The sequence below is a fragment of the Sturnira hondurensis genome, unplaced genomic scaffold (genome assembly GCF_014824575.4).
Source record: "Sturnira hondurensis isolate 20B ecotype Veracruz unplaced genomic scaffold, ASM1482457v3 Scaffold0021143, whole genome shotgun sequence".
Lineage (NCBI taxonomy): Eukaryota > Metazoa > Chordata > Mammalia > Chiroptera > Phyllostomidae > Sturnira > Sturnira hondurensis.
The window spans coordinates 26,310,884-26,323,766 of NW_028093774.1; the positions used below are offsets into that span (position 1 = coordinate 26,310,884).

Consider the following 12,883-nt stretch of genomic DNA (forward strand, 5'->3'; position numbering starts at 1 on the left):
CCTACAGGCGATGGGAAACTATAGGTTTGAGTTTTTTAAAAATGGCTTTTTTAGAAAGATAAATTTACTTTACACTGTTATCAGAGTTAACTAGAGGAAATATAAGTAGAGTAGCCAAGAGAGATAATAAAATGTTTTAATACTTTATGCATGGGAAGATAAAGGAAGTAGGAGAAGGAATGAAAAGGGATAATTTCAAACAATGGTTACTACAAAGGATGATTTGACAAGATTTAGAGACCGGGAGCTAAATATAATTCTAAAATACTGTGCATGACAATAGAGTCTCGAAGAAATTACAGGACCTCAAAATAGTATAATTCAGAGAATACAGATTTTCTCCCCGGGAGGGAGAGAAGGGAGATGGGGAAAACTGTAAGGAAGAGAAGTTTCATTTTTGAAGTACTGCATTTAAAGTGAGAACGCTGACAGGTTGTTAATTTCTAGACAGAGAAACCAAAGAGAATAGGCTAGAAACGAAAATGTGTAAGTAACTTACATATTCCTATCTTACATTTGTAAAGTTTTTCAGTTTCTCCAGTAAATTCAAACATCTCATTTGATCTCCACAGCTGCCCTGAAATTTTGGTAAGCTGGTCAGATATCCCCATCTTCCAGAAGATATATAGGTTCTACAAGTTAAGTCACAGAGCTAGATATTAATAGAACAGGAATTAAAATCTGCATCAGTGAACCCTTATGCAGACCCGCAGTTCTATGTTAGTTACATCTCCATAAAATGCTGACTATACCTGCCTTTTCAAAAATCCCACGATTACTGTTAACCCTCGAACAACATGGGTTTGAACTGAGCAGCTGCACTTAGAGCAGAGTTTTTCAATAAACACCTGTACTGTTTCTGAGTTGCAGCTGGGAGTCCCTGGATGTGGAGGGCAGACTGTATGTACTGATCTGTTTTTTGCATAAGGGACTTGAGTATCCAAGAATTTGGGCATCCACAGGGGTCCTGGAACCAATCCCCTGAAAATACTAAGGGACAACTTAAGTTTCTGGGGGGTTTAAAGTTATACCAAGATTTGACTGTGTGGCAGTCGGTGTCCCTAACTCCCACATTGTTCAAGGATCAACTGTACATCATTCTTTTACCTTTAAAACACTATTAAATTAATCTTTCCCAACTTTCTGCTTCGTAAAAGGAACAATGAACTCTAACAGTATTTCGCCGTGGTACACAGCAACAGACCACAGTTCCGATAGCACCAGCTTGCAGCAGGATGACACGCAGTGCTCCAAGTTTCTACATCCTCAGCCAAGCAGCCATATCTACCCAAAGTGTAAATTTGTAGTTAAGTGAAGAAATGGTAGGATGCATGTGAATTTTCCTACTCATTTGAAAGAAATCAAATTACCAACAATCCAGGATCCTGGTAACACTTTTAGCCTGCTACTCTCTACTCTGTATTTCTCCAGTTTCTGTATGTGCTGTCAAAGTGAGCCACATGTCCTACCTTGACAAACAGTTTAATAAAATATTAATTTATACCTTAAAAATTAGTACCATAAAATAGACTATCCCCCTGGGGTCAAATTTAAGTACTGAAAATTGAAACTGTAATAGCCCTAAATGTTACTAATCCTATCAATTCTCCCTCCTTAATATCACACACACACACAGAGTCTCCCTTTTCATACCGCTACCTTAAATCATATACTCATTATCTCTTTCATGGATTCTCCTAGAACTTGATAGTCACCCAACCTTGGTCTTTCTATTGCCAATCATTTTACACAGTACTGACAGATTACCTTTCCTGAGGCACAACCTATAGTGTCCTTTTTCAAAGTTTTCTTTTTTTGTCTTTCCCCTGCTGTTTCCTGAGGGATTGCTATGCACCCATTCATTCACTGAACCTAGCATGCATTACCTCATTCACCTTCACAACCAGCTTCCCCTTCAATTCTGTAACCTAGCTAAGTAAAGATAAGTCACTTTTCCAATGTAAAAAGCTAAATGGCACAACTGGACCCCAAACTGAAGTCTGTTTCTTAGGACCTTGATTTACTGGGTACTAGAGCAGATCACACCCCTTTGAATTACTCGTTTGCGTCCTTGTCCCCAAACTTAATTCCTCACAGCTTCTCGACTTCTGACTCTGCCTCTTTCATTGTTCTCCCCAAGAAAATATAGTGAGTGACTCTTTTCTTCCAAATACAGTAGAAAGTAAAAATTAGCATAAATATGTAAAAATATTTACTTTGGTATGAGGTTCTGTGTGTCTGAGAGACCAATCATGTCCAAAAATTTAAAATAAACCTTTGATCAATTCCTTTTCTAGAAATTTATGCCATAGAGTATGTTTGGAACTATTTGGATATATTAATCTCTCTTTTCAACTGCAAACTTATTTTTATTTTTTAAAAGATTTTATTTATTTATTTTTAGAGAGGGGAAGGGAGGAAGAATGAGAGGGAAAGAAACATCAATGTGTAGTTGCCCTCGCACGCCCCCTACTGGGGATCTGGCCAGCAACTCAGGCATATGCTCTGATTGGGAACTGAACTGGCGACCCTATGGTTCACAGGCTGGTGCTCAATCCACTGAGCCACACCAGCCAGAGTTCAACTGTAAACTTAATAAAATATAACTATAGATCAAGTATTTACAATGAAAATGTATCATTCTAATTGAGATGTGCCATCAATGTAAAATATACTGAATTTTGAAGAACCCAGTATGGAAAAAATGGATGTAAAACATTTTATTGCCTATTTTTCTTTTTATCGAGTACACATGGACCTAATATTTTTTATACAGTATGTGAAATAACATGCTGTTAATATGAATTCCATCTACTTATTTTTAAAAATTTAATGTGGCTAATGGAGTGTGAAACAAAGGCACACGAATAAAGCAAGCTTTGGAATGGTGTTTATATATCATCCTATTGTTATCAACACACATAAAAGATATGTTTAAAGTTACTGACAAAAAATGCATTTTCATTTAACATCTATGAAAAGCAAGGACATACCTGGCAGGGGAGATACCATGATCATGAAAAGCAAGGACAAGAGACCTTTCAGGTCTTATTTTTTACTTATGCTTCTGTACTATTTGAATATCTCACAAAATATTCACCAAAAATAGTTACTTTTATAATGTTGGGAGGGGGGCACAAAGACATTACTCTTTTGAAAGAAAAAACACACAAAAACTTTAAATTACAACTACTTTCTAAAAGTCTATGAAAATTAGCAGCAGCAACAAAGCCCTTTTAAGAGTTCTGGAACATTTCCAGAGGTGCCCAGCCTTCTGGCGTCTCTGGCCCACCCTGGAAGAAGAACAGTTGTCTTGGGCCGCACAATAAATACACAGACACTGACAAAAACTAATAAGCAAAAAAAAAAAAAAGGTTTTAAGTAAATGTACAATTTTGTGTTGGGCTGCATTCATAGCCATCCTGGGTTGCATGCAGTCTGTGGGCTGTGGATTGGACACTCCTTATAGAAAAAGCAGTCAAAATAGCATCCTTAAGATCCTAAACAATTTGAAATACACTGCAACAATAAACTAAAAATTTTTATATAAAGCACTTAAGCAATTATTAGAATGGTTCTTCAGTAGCCAGGACTTCCTCTACCACAAAAAATGAATGTATTACATCTTTAATTTAAAAATGAGAGAAAACCAGTTTACTAAAGGAATACAGACATTAATTATACAAAAAATTCCAAAAGGGATCCCCTACACTTTAAAATACAGCAACAAAACTGCTGCCTTTGAGCCCTTCCCGTAGCAGAAATTCCAGAGCCTTGTTGTAAGTCTGATTGCATCTATTCTTTCATCATGTTAATAACACACAATGACAACTCTCTTAGAATCCTAATTACCACATCACAGTTACTGCTTTGCTTTCTAGATGCCTATTTTCATGCTTATTCCATGTAGATTTTCCCTATCCCTTTTAATCTCAGTTGTCGATCTATTCAATTACTTATCACAAGTTTCTAGTCTCTAAAGAACGTATTATGAGAGGTTCCAACTTTTTTTTAATCCTCATCCAATGATGTTTATCAATTTTAGAGAGAGAGGAAGGAAGGGGAAAGGGGAGAGAGACAGAGAAACACCAATGATGCCTCCTGTATGCACCCCAACCAGGGATGGAACCCGAAACCTAGGTATGTGCCCTGACTGGGAATCACACCCACAACCTTTTGGTGTTCAGGATGAACTTCAACCAACTGAGGGACCCAGCCAGGGTGGAGATTCCCATTTTTGACCTCAAGTGATTTATAGTTTACTAGAGAAAACAACATGCTTCAAAGGTCGGCAAATAAGGAGATGACTACCTCTACCTAGATGGCTTACTGGTATGCAATTCAACAACTGGCCATAAAAAAAGGAGAAACAATTGAAGAAATACCAAATAATCACTGCATTCTTATAAAAACACTAGGCAAAATCAGTAATAAAGACTCACATCTGCTAATAGGGTCGTGTCATCAGAACAGGAAGGAAGAAACTGCGAAGGAAGACAACTGATGAGGATATAAATGTCACAGAGTTTAGAACCCACTGAACTTTTAGCACAGCAGTACTGCTGACTGAGGGTATGAGCCACATTCTGATCTTGAAGATAGTCTCAGAAGGCAGAAAAACACAAGGCGGTTATGTAACAGGACAGAGAAACAAAAGGTCAATCTTGAGGATTATATAGCAGATCCCTCCGATTCATGGAGCGCACATTCCAAGGTCTCAGGGGACAGGATGCCTGAAAGGGCACACAGCACCCAGCCCTATCTGTACTGTTTTCCCTATGCATACACACCTATGATAAAGCTTAATTTATTAACTGGACACAGTAAGAGATTAACAAGTAACAAAATAGGACAATGATAACATTATACTCTATTAAAAGTTGTGTGAATGTGGTTTCACAAGTTCTCTTATGGTTCACTACACGCACCTTTTCCCTTACAGGAAGCACTTTACAGCTTCTTGTTGGCGTATCGGAACTGCCCGCATCACCACTCTTGCACGCTGGGGCCACTGTCAAGTAAGATAAGGGTTACCTGAACGCCAGCACTGGTGGTACCCCACGAGTTGATCTGATAACTGAAATGACTACTAAGTGACCAATGGGTAGGTAGCATATACGGTGTGGATACACTGGACAAAGGAGTAATTCACATTCCAGGTGAGGAAGGGAATCAAACTACTCAGAACAATGCACAACTTAAAACTTATGAATTGTTTATTTCTGAAATTTTCCATTTAATATTTTCAAACCACAGTTGACCATAGGTAACTGAAACTGCATAATGTGAAACTGTAGATAAGAGGGAACTACTATACTGCAGATTCTGCAGTAAAAAAAGGTTACTAAACTATACTTTCATTCAACAGTGTAAGTACCAACTTGAAACAAACACCTGGACAGTCACTGACAAGAAAGTTAAAATCCAGTATGGAAATTCAGTAAGTAAACAAGTAAACAAAATGCCTACACAATTGCCATGCTGTTTGGTAAGTGCTATACTCAACTGCAGAAAATGCAACCGGAGTTACCTGCAGAGGAAGAGCATCCGAACAACCTGTATAAATGGGCAATATAAGGCCCAAGACAGACATGAAAGGCATCTATTACACAGAAGGGAGAAAAATAAGCAAAATATTAACACAAGCACACTGATGGTAAAATTAAATGATTTGTTGAAACAAGATTCTAAATCGCTGTAATGCAACGCCAAGTCTGCAAATTATGTCAGTTTTTAAAGCCTAATTAAACGTGTGTAGTAAAATCAACCTACAGAAAAACACCCCAGAGTAATGTCTGAGAAGTCAGTGAGAGAAACTGACAGAGGGGAACCTGACCTTCCCACACAGGCACACTGTCTCTGAGCAGGGCTTCAGAAATCGCTTTCTCCCACTGACCGTCTCTATCATCGCCTCAGCATGCAATTACAGTGATTTGTCACCGACTCAGTGTGACAACTGACTCACACAATTTCTGTAAAACGGCTTAATTAAATTACTGATAACCACATAATCTATTCAAAAATACATTCATCAAAACACAATGCAGTTTATTGCAATCCCTGCTTCTGATCTTGAAGAAGTACAGATTTTTTCTTTTGAAGTGGAAAGAATAGTCAAAAATCTCGAATCCAGCTCTAGTGTAAGAGAAATATAGAAGGAAAAACAACTTTCTGAAGCCTCACTTACATCCCAAACATTACACAAAAATAAGTACATATATAGGTGCTCTGTAAGTACAACCAATTCCTAGCAGAGCACCTACTTTGGTGTATGCATAGAAGGCAGCCAGTTATTTTAAATAAATGCAGTCTTAGAGGCACTCATGAAGCAAGTAAAATACAGGAAGCGTACCTGTTGGGTAAAACCGAAGTACTGTAATACATTTTAAGTGTCATCATCAAATGTTTCCTATGACAATGTAAAACCCTCAATATACGAAACACAAATGATCAGTGTTTTGATACTACTGTATTATGAAGCCATACAGATACAACTTTTATCAAAGAAAGCATAATTCAAGACAATTTAGCTATAAATATAAAGTTATAATGTCTAATATTTGGAATAACTAATGAGATATACTAAAAACGAATCTCCTCAAATGAACCTCCTTAATTATTTCACATCTGTTGATTTGTCGACAGCAAAGCATTGTGCAGCCATAAAACAAGAAGGGGGAAGGAAGCAAATACTTATTATCTACCATGTGTCAAATTATTTTGATCAGTGCCTTCCATATGTTATTTTAACCTTTCTGATCTTACAAGGTGGCTACATGTTGCAGATGAGCAAAGTGAAGGCTTGGCTGGGAGTTACAGTATAACTTCCCAACTCAGCTGACTCTAAGGCTCTTGCCACTACATTATTACAATTATTTTCATTTTTCCTGCTGACTTTTTGCCTAACACAAAAGTAGGCAAACTAAGTCCACAGGCCAAATCAAGCACACCCAATTTGTATAAACAAAGTGTTATTGAACACAGTCACATTTGTTGCTTTGCACTTTGCACTATAACAGCGGAGTAAAGTTCTCGCAACAGAAATGATAGGGCCTCAAAAGCTTAAAATATTGACTACCCAGCCCTTTACAGAAAACTGCCATCCCCTGCCTTAAAGGATCAAAGATGTCAGGAACCTCCAAGGCCCCAAAACTTCATTGTCTAGGGTACTTGAGGTAACTATCAAACAAAGAAGGAACTTTAAAATGGTAAGAGACAAGTGTGGCATCGTCCCAGTACAACAAAAGGCTGCAGGTTCAATCCCAGGTCATGGCACATACCTAGGTTGCAGGTTCCACCCCTGGTTGGAGTGCATATGGGAGGCAACCAACTGATGTTTCTCTCTTTCTCTAAAAATCAATAAATATATCCTTAGGTGAGGATTAAAAAAAATAAAATAAAATAGAGACAAAAGGCCACACTGGATCTGTAACGGTTAAATCATGTAAGTCCAAATTTATAAACATGATAAAATTAAACAGCTTGATTACAAGGTTACTGACCCCTTATTCATCTTAATTAAACTGTCTTCTGTTATCTGAATTGATGCAGGAAAAACCTCACTATTCAAAAATATTTAATATATTTAATGAACATGCATCTTTCTACCATGCACCCGTATTTTTCACAAAGGAACATCTTCATTATAGAAAACCAGACCCTGGGTTTTTCTTACAAGTACTTTATTTCACATTTCACTTCATACATTTTTGACTTAATACTCTCAACGAATTCATTCTGCTCAGACCAAGCCAAACATTTATCTGATTACTCAAGGATCTGTAGTAGATTTTTCTGGTGTTAGGAAAAAGCATGTTTCTATTGTTGCTGTTTTTTAATAAATTCCCATTATTATTCCAAGTAAAAAATCTAATTATATCATTTCACCTTCATTCAAAATATATAATTCATTCTCCAAATACATTTAAACAACTTGCCTAAGTTAACCCCACACAAGAAATGTGTCACTACAGTGATACAAATAACATCTTTGTTCTTTAGTTAGTAATTTTAAACAACAGTCCTCCAGTTAAGTACAGACAATGTGGTCCACGAACTCCAGTATAGATCAAGTCCTACAAACATGTAAAATTCATACAACCGTGAATGAGTATCTTGATTCCTTTTATTTTATAAACACTTTAGTTCACAAAATCTTACACTGTTCCCTTCTTCATTTTTTAAAAATTGTATTTATTTATCTTTAGAGAGGAAGGGAAGGAGAGAGGGAGAGAAACATCAATGTATGGTTGCCTCTCGTAGGTCCTCTGCTGGGAACTGGCCTGCAACCCAGGCATGTACCCTAACTGGGAATCGAACCGTGATCCTTCAGTTTGCAGGCCCACACTCAATCCACTGAGCTACACCAGCCAGGGCCTCCCTTCTTCATTTTTAAAAAGAAATGTATAGTAGTCAAAAGAAAAACAATCCAAAATGATTTTGTTTGAAATTCTGGAATTATTTCTAGGAACACCCAAGGCTGGTTCAATATTTGAAAATTACTTTGTATAATTCACCATATTAACAGATTGAAGCAAAAATCCACACGATCACTTCAACAGATGCAGAAAAGACATTTGACAAAATTCAACATCCATTCATGATAAACACCCTCAGCAACCTCAGAAAAGAAGGAAACTTCCTTAACCTGATTTAGAGAGTCTACAAAATGACATAAAGCTAACATTTTAAAGATGAAAGACTGAGTGCATTCCCTTTAAATTGGTGAACAAAGCAAGTATGTTCCTCTTCATCACTCCTGTAAGTCAAGAAAAAGAAAAGGCATACAGACTAGAAAGAAATAAACACCTATTAAAATTACAAGTCTGTCTACTTAGAAACCTTCCCCCCACCCCCCCAAAAGCTCATAGAATAGATGAGTAAAAACTCAGGATACAAAGTCAATATACAAAAAAAATTGTACTATATCTTGTCAATGATCAACTGGAATCTCAAGTCTTTTTAAATGAACATTTACAACAGGATAAAAAAACTGCAATACTTAGGTATAGATCTAATAAAATATTTGCAAGATCTGTATGTTGAAAACTAAAAACACTCATAACAGAAATCAAAGACCTAAATAAATAGAGAGAACACCGTGTTCACAGATTGGAAATTTCAATTTGGTTAAGATGTCAATTACCCACAAGTTGAATTATAAACACAATCCCCCAAAAAATTCTGGCAAAAATTTTCTGTGGATATTAAGAAGCAGATTCTAAAATTTACTTGGAAAGACAAAAGAACTGAAATAGTAAAAACAATTCTGAAAAGGAATAAAGTTGGAGAACTCATATTACTTGATTTTAACACTTATTTCAAACCTCTAGTAACCAAGACACTGATACTGTCAAAGGACAGAGAAACAGATCAATGGAACACAAGAGCCTGGAAACTGACCTACACAAATGCAGTCAAGGATTTTTGACCAAGAGACAAAGGCAATCCAATGGAGAAGGGACAATCATTTGGACAAATGGTCACAGAACAGTGTGACAAATAAATGAAACTCAACCCAAGCCTCTCTCCATATGAATATGTACTCAAACAGAACCTAAACATACATCTAAACATAAAATATAAACCTCGTAGAAGAAAACATAGGGGCAAATCTTTGTGACCCTGGGTTAAGCAGTGTTCCTAGATACAACACCAAAAGTAAAATCTGTAAGAGAAAATACTGATATTTTGAACTTTATCAAAATTTAAAACTTCTGTACTTCAAAAGACACTGTTAAAAAAAATAGAAAAGGCAAGCCACAGACTCGGAGAAAAACCTTTGCAAATCACGTATCTGACAAAGGACTATAGAGAACCCTCAAAACTCAACAATGAGAAAATCCTATTTTAAAATGGGCAAAATATTTGGACACTTCAACAAGGATACAGATGGCAAAAAGCACACGAAAAGATGCTTAATATCATAGGCATGAGAAAAATACAAATAAAAACCGCAATGAGATACTGCTACATACTTATTAGCATAACTAAAGTAAAAAAGATTTACCATACCAAGTGCTGATGAGGATCTAAAGTAACAAGCACTCATATATTGCTGAGGGAAATACAAACTGGTTTAGACTCTCTGAAAAATAGTTTTACAGCATATAGTTTCCTATGGTTTTGTTATAACTGTGGTTATGGTTTCCTATGCTGCTGTAACAAATAACCAGAAACTCAGTGGCTTAAAACCACACAAATTTATTAGTATTTTACATTTCTGTTGGTTACAAGTCTGATTCAGGACTCCCCGGACTAAAACCAAGCCACTGGCAGAGCTGCGTTCTTTTCTGGGGGCTCTAAAGATTAACCCACTTCCTAGCTTTTTCCCCAGACCCCTCCAGCCTTAGCTCATGGCTCCTCTCCCTCACCCTCAAGACCAAGTGCTCCACATCTCTGCGGCCCTTCTTTCCTCGTCACATGTTGTCTTCTGACTCTACTGCTTCTCCTTCCTTTTTAAGGACCTTTGCGATACACTGGGCCCACTGGATAATCCAGGGTAATCTTAGTATTTTAAAGTCAGTTGATTAGCAATCTTAATTCCACCAGCAATTTTAACTCACCTTTGCCAAGTAACCTAATTTATTCACAGGTTCCAGGGATTAGGGCATCTTGGTGGGACATTATACTGTTTACAACAGACAGTTTTAATAAAGTTAAACATATAGTCGTCATACAACCCAGCAATTCTACTTCAAGGTCTTACCCAAGGGAAACGAAGACATGTTCACACAAAAACCTATTTGCAAAGATTTATAGAAGTTTTATTCATAGAACCTCCCTCCCCCGAAACTAACTCAAATGTCTTTCAACTAGTGGATGGATAAACAAAGTGTGGTACATCCATAAAAATGGAATATTATACTCAGCAGTAAAGCAGAAGGAACTGCTGATATACTTAACAGCATGGTGAACACTCAAATGTGTTATGCCAAATGAAAGAAACCAGACTCAAACAGTGAGATACAGTATGATTTCATGTATATGACAGTCTGTAAAAGACAAAGTACAGAGAGAGACAACAGATCATTAGCTGCCAGGAATTAAGGGTGGAGGAAGGGTTCATCATAAAAGAGCAGCTCAGGGAAATCTGGGTGCTGGAACTGTTCTGTGCCTTCATTTTGGTAGTTGCACAGCTATATTATGCATGTCAAAACAACTGTACAACGAAAATAGTTAATTTCATTTCATGGAAATAAAAAATAAAGTTAAAGTCTTTTACAAGCAAAGACTACAAATATATCATTTTTCACTCATTAGCTTGGCAGAAATTTAAAAATGCCAATCTGACAATTCCAAGCGTGGGCAAGAATGACTTATACACTGTTGGCAGGAAATGTAAATTGTTAAAACTTTAGAGGATAATGGCCGCAGCTACTGAAATTGAAAATGCGCATCAATCTATGGCCCAGCAATTCAGCTTACAGGTAAGTATACATTTTAGGGAAATCTTCACACATGTGCTTGAGCACTCATGCAAATAGTCACCGAACCCTGTTTGAAATCCAGAAAAACTTAAAACGACCCTTCGGTAAGGGAATGAATTAATTGTGGCTAGCAGTTACTCAAAAAAGCAAAGGGACAAAATGCCTGAGAAAACCAATCAACCCTGCTGGCTACACACGTGATTCTGTGAAAGGTAACTTAAAAGAACACCGTACTTGGAATCTGCAGACAAGCACTTTAGCAGTCACGACTGTGGACTCGCTTTACTTTTCCTGGGAAATGAAAGGTAAGGCTATACAACCACTAAGAATATTTCCAACACAACAATTATATAATGATTTACTAAGTATATAATCAAAACTTATATTTAAAGCCCCTAGGTTAAGAAACTGTTTTCCCCAGACACCCTGAAAATCAGAAATTATCAGAGAAATAAAACATCTTAGTATACTGATACATAAAATGGACCAAATTTCTTGGTCTTTTTAATCAGTATCACAATTCAGAAGGAACATATCAACAGCTTACCCTCAGGTAAAACATATATATTCTCTCTCATTCTAACATTCTAAAACAAGTAAATACTGAGCCCACCTTTACTGTCAAGTTCAGATCTGTCTAGCCAAAAGTCATTCAAGTACATGGTATGATTCGCTTGCTTCTTTTTAAAAACAAAGATAAAATGAACTGCCTTTCATATTTTTGCCTGTTTTATATGCAAAGACCTTACATGATAATTTCATAGCTTCTGCCTGCTACAATAAAGAGCCTTTAAAAACTTGTAATATGCCATGGCACAGGGATCTAGTAAAAAAAGAAATCAGTACTTCATAATCCAAACGAGCTTATTTAACAGTTTCATTACCACCAATACTTATACTTCAAAGACACCAAATAACCAACATGTCATTTGTTCCTACTGCAGAACTTAATAGGCTATTAATTTATGGTATAATCCAAAAGCATAATTAGAATACAATCATTAAAACATATTATTTTTTTAAAGCAGAAATATTAACGCCTTTCACCTTGTTGGTAAAATTAAAACTTCAAAATTCTTGTTCTACACTTTCCAAATCTAAATTCATACAATTCTAAACGAGTACAGAGACAATAGTAGACTATATGCTACTTCTAAAAACCTCCCAGCTATCAGATTTTAATTTTAGCGCCAAATGCCAAAAAAACCCTAAAAAACTTTCGACTGAAACCTGAATTCCGTACACATTACTGTATGTCGATCAAATAAGCATAAGGTGAGTTATTATTAGTAAGTTACATAATTTGCACCAAAGATTGTTTAAAGCGCCTTTCATTAAATGCAGCTTCCAACAATTTACAGGCTTCAAAGTTCACCTTGCACACTTAGAGTAAATTATCAGAAACTATTTACGAGAATAGGATTTTCTTTAAAATTGGTCACAAGGAAGTAAGA

The 12,883-nt window shown here is 36.4% G+C and overlaps 1 protein-coding gene across 5 annotated transcripts in view; it reads right to left on the reverse strand.

Moving 5' to 3' along the window:
* The window catches only part of PALS1 (protein associated with LIN7 1, MAGUK p55 family member), a 69,366-nt gene that overhangs the window by 55,805 nt on the left and 678 nt on the right, over nucleotides 1-12,883 (reverse strand). The window lies entirely within an intron of this gene.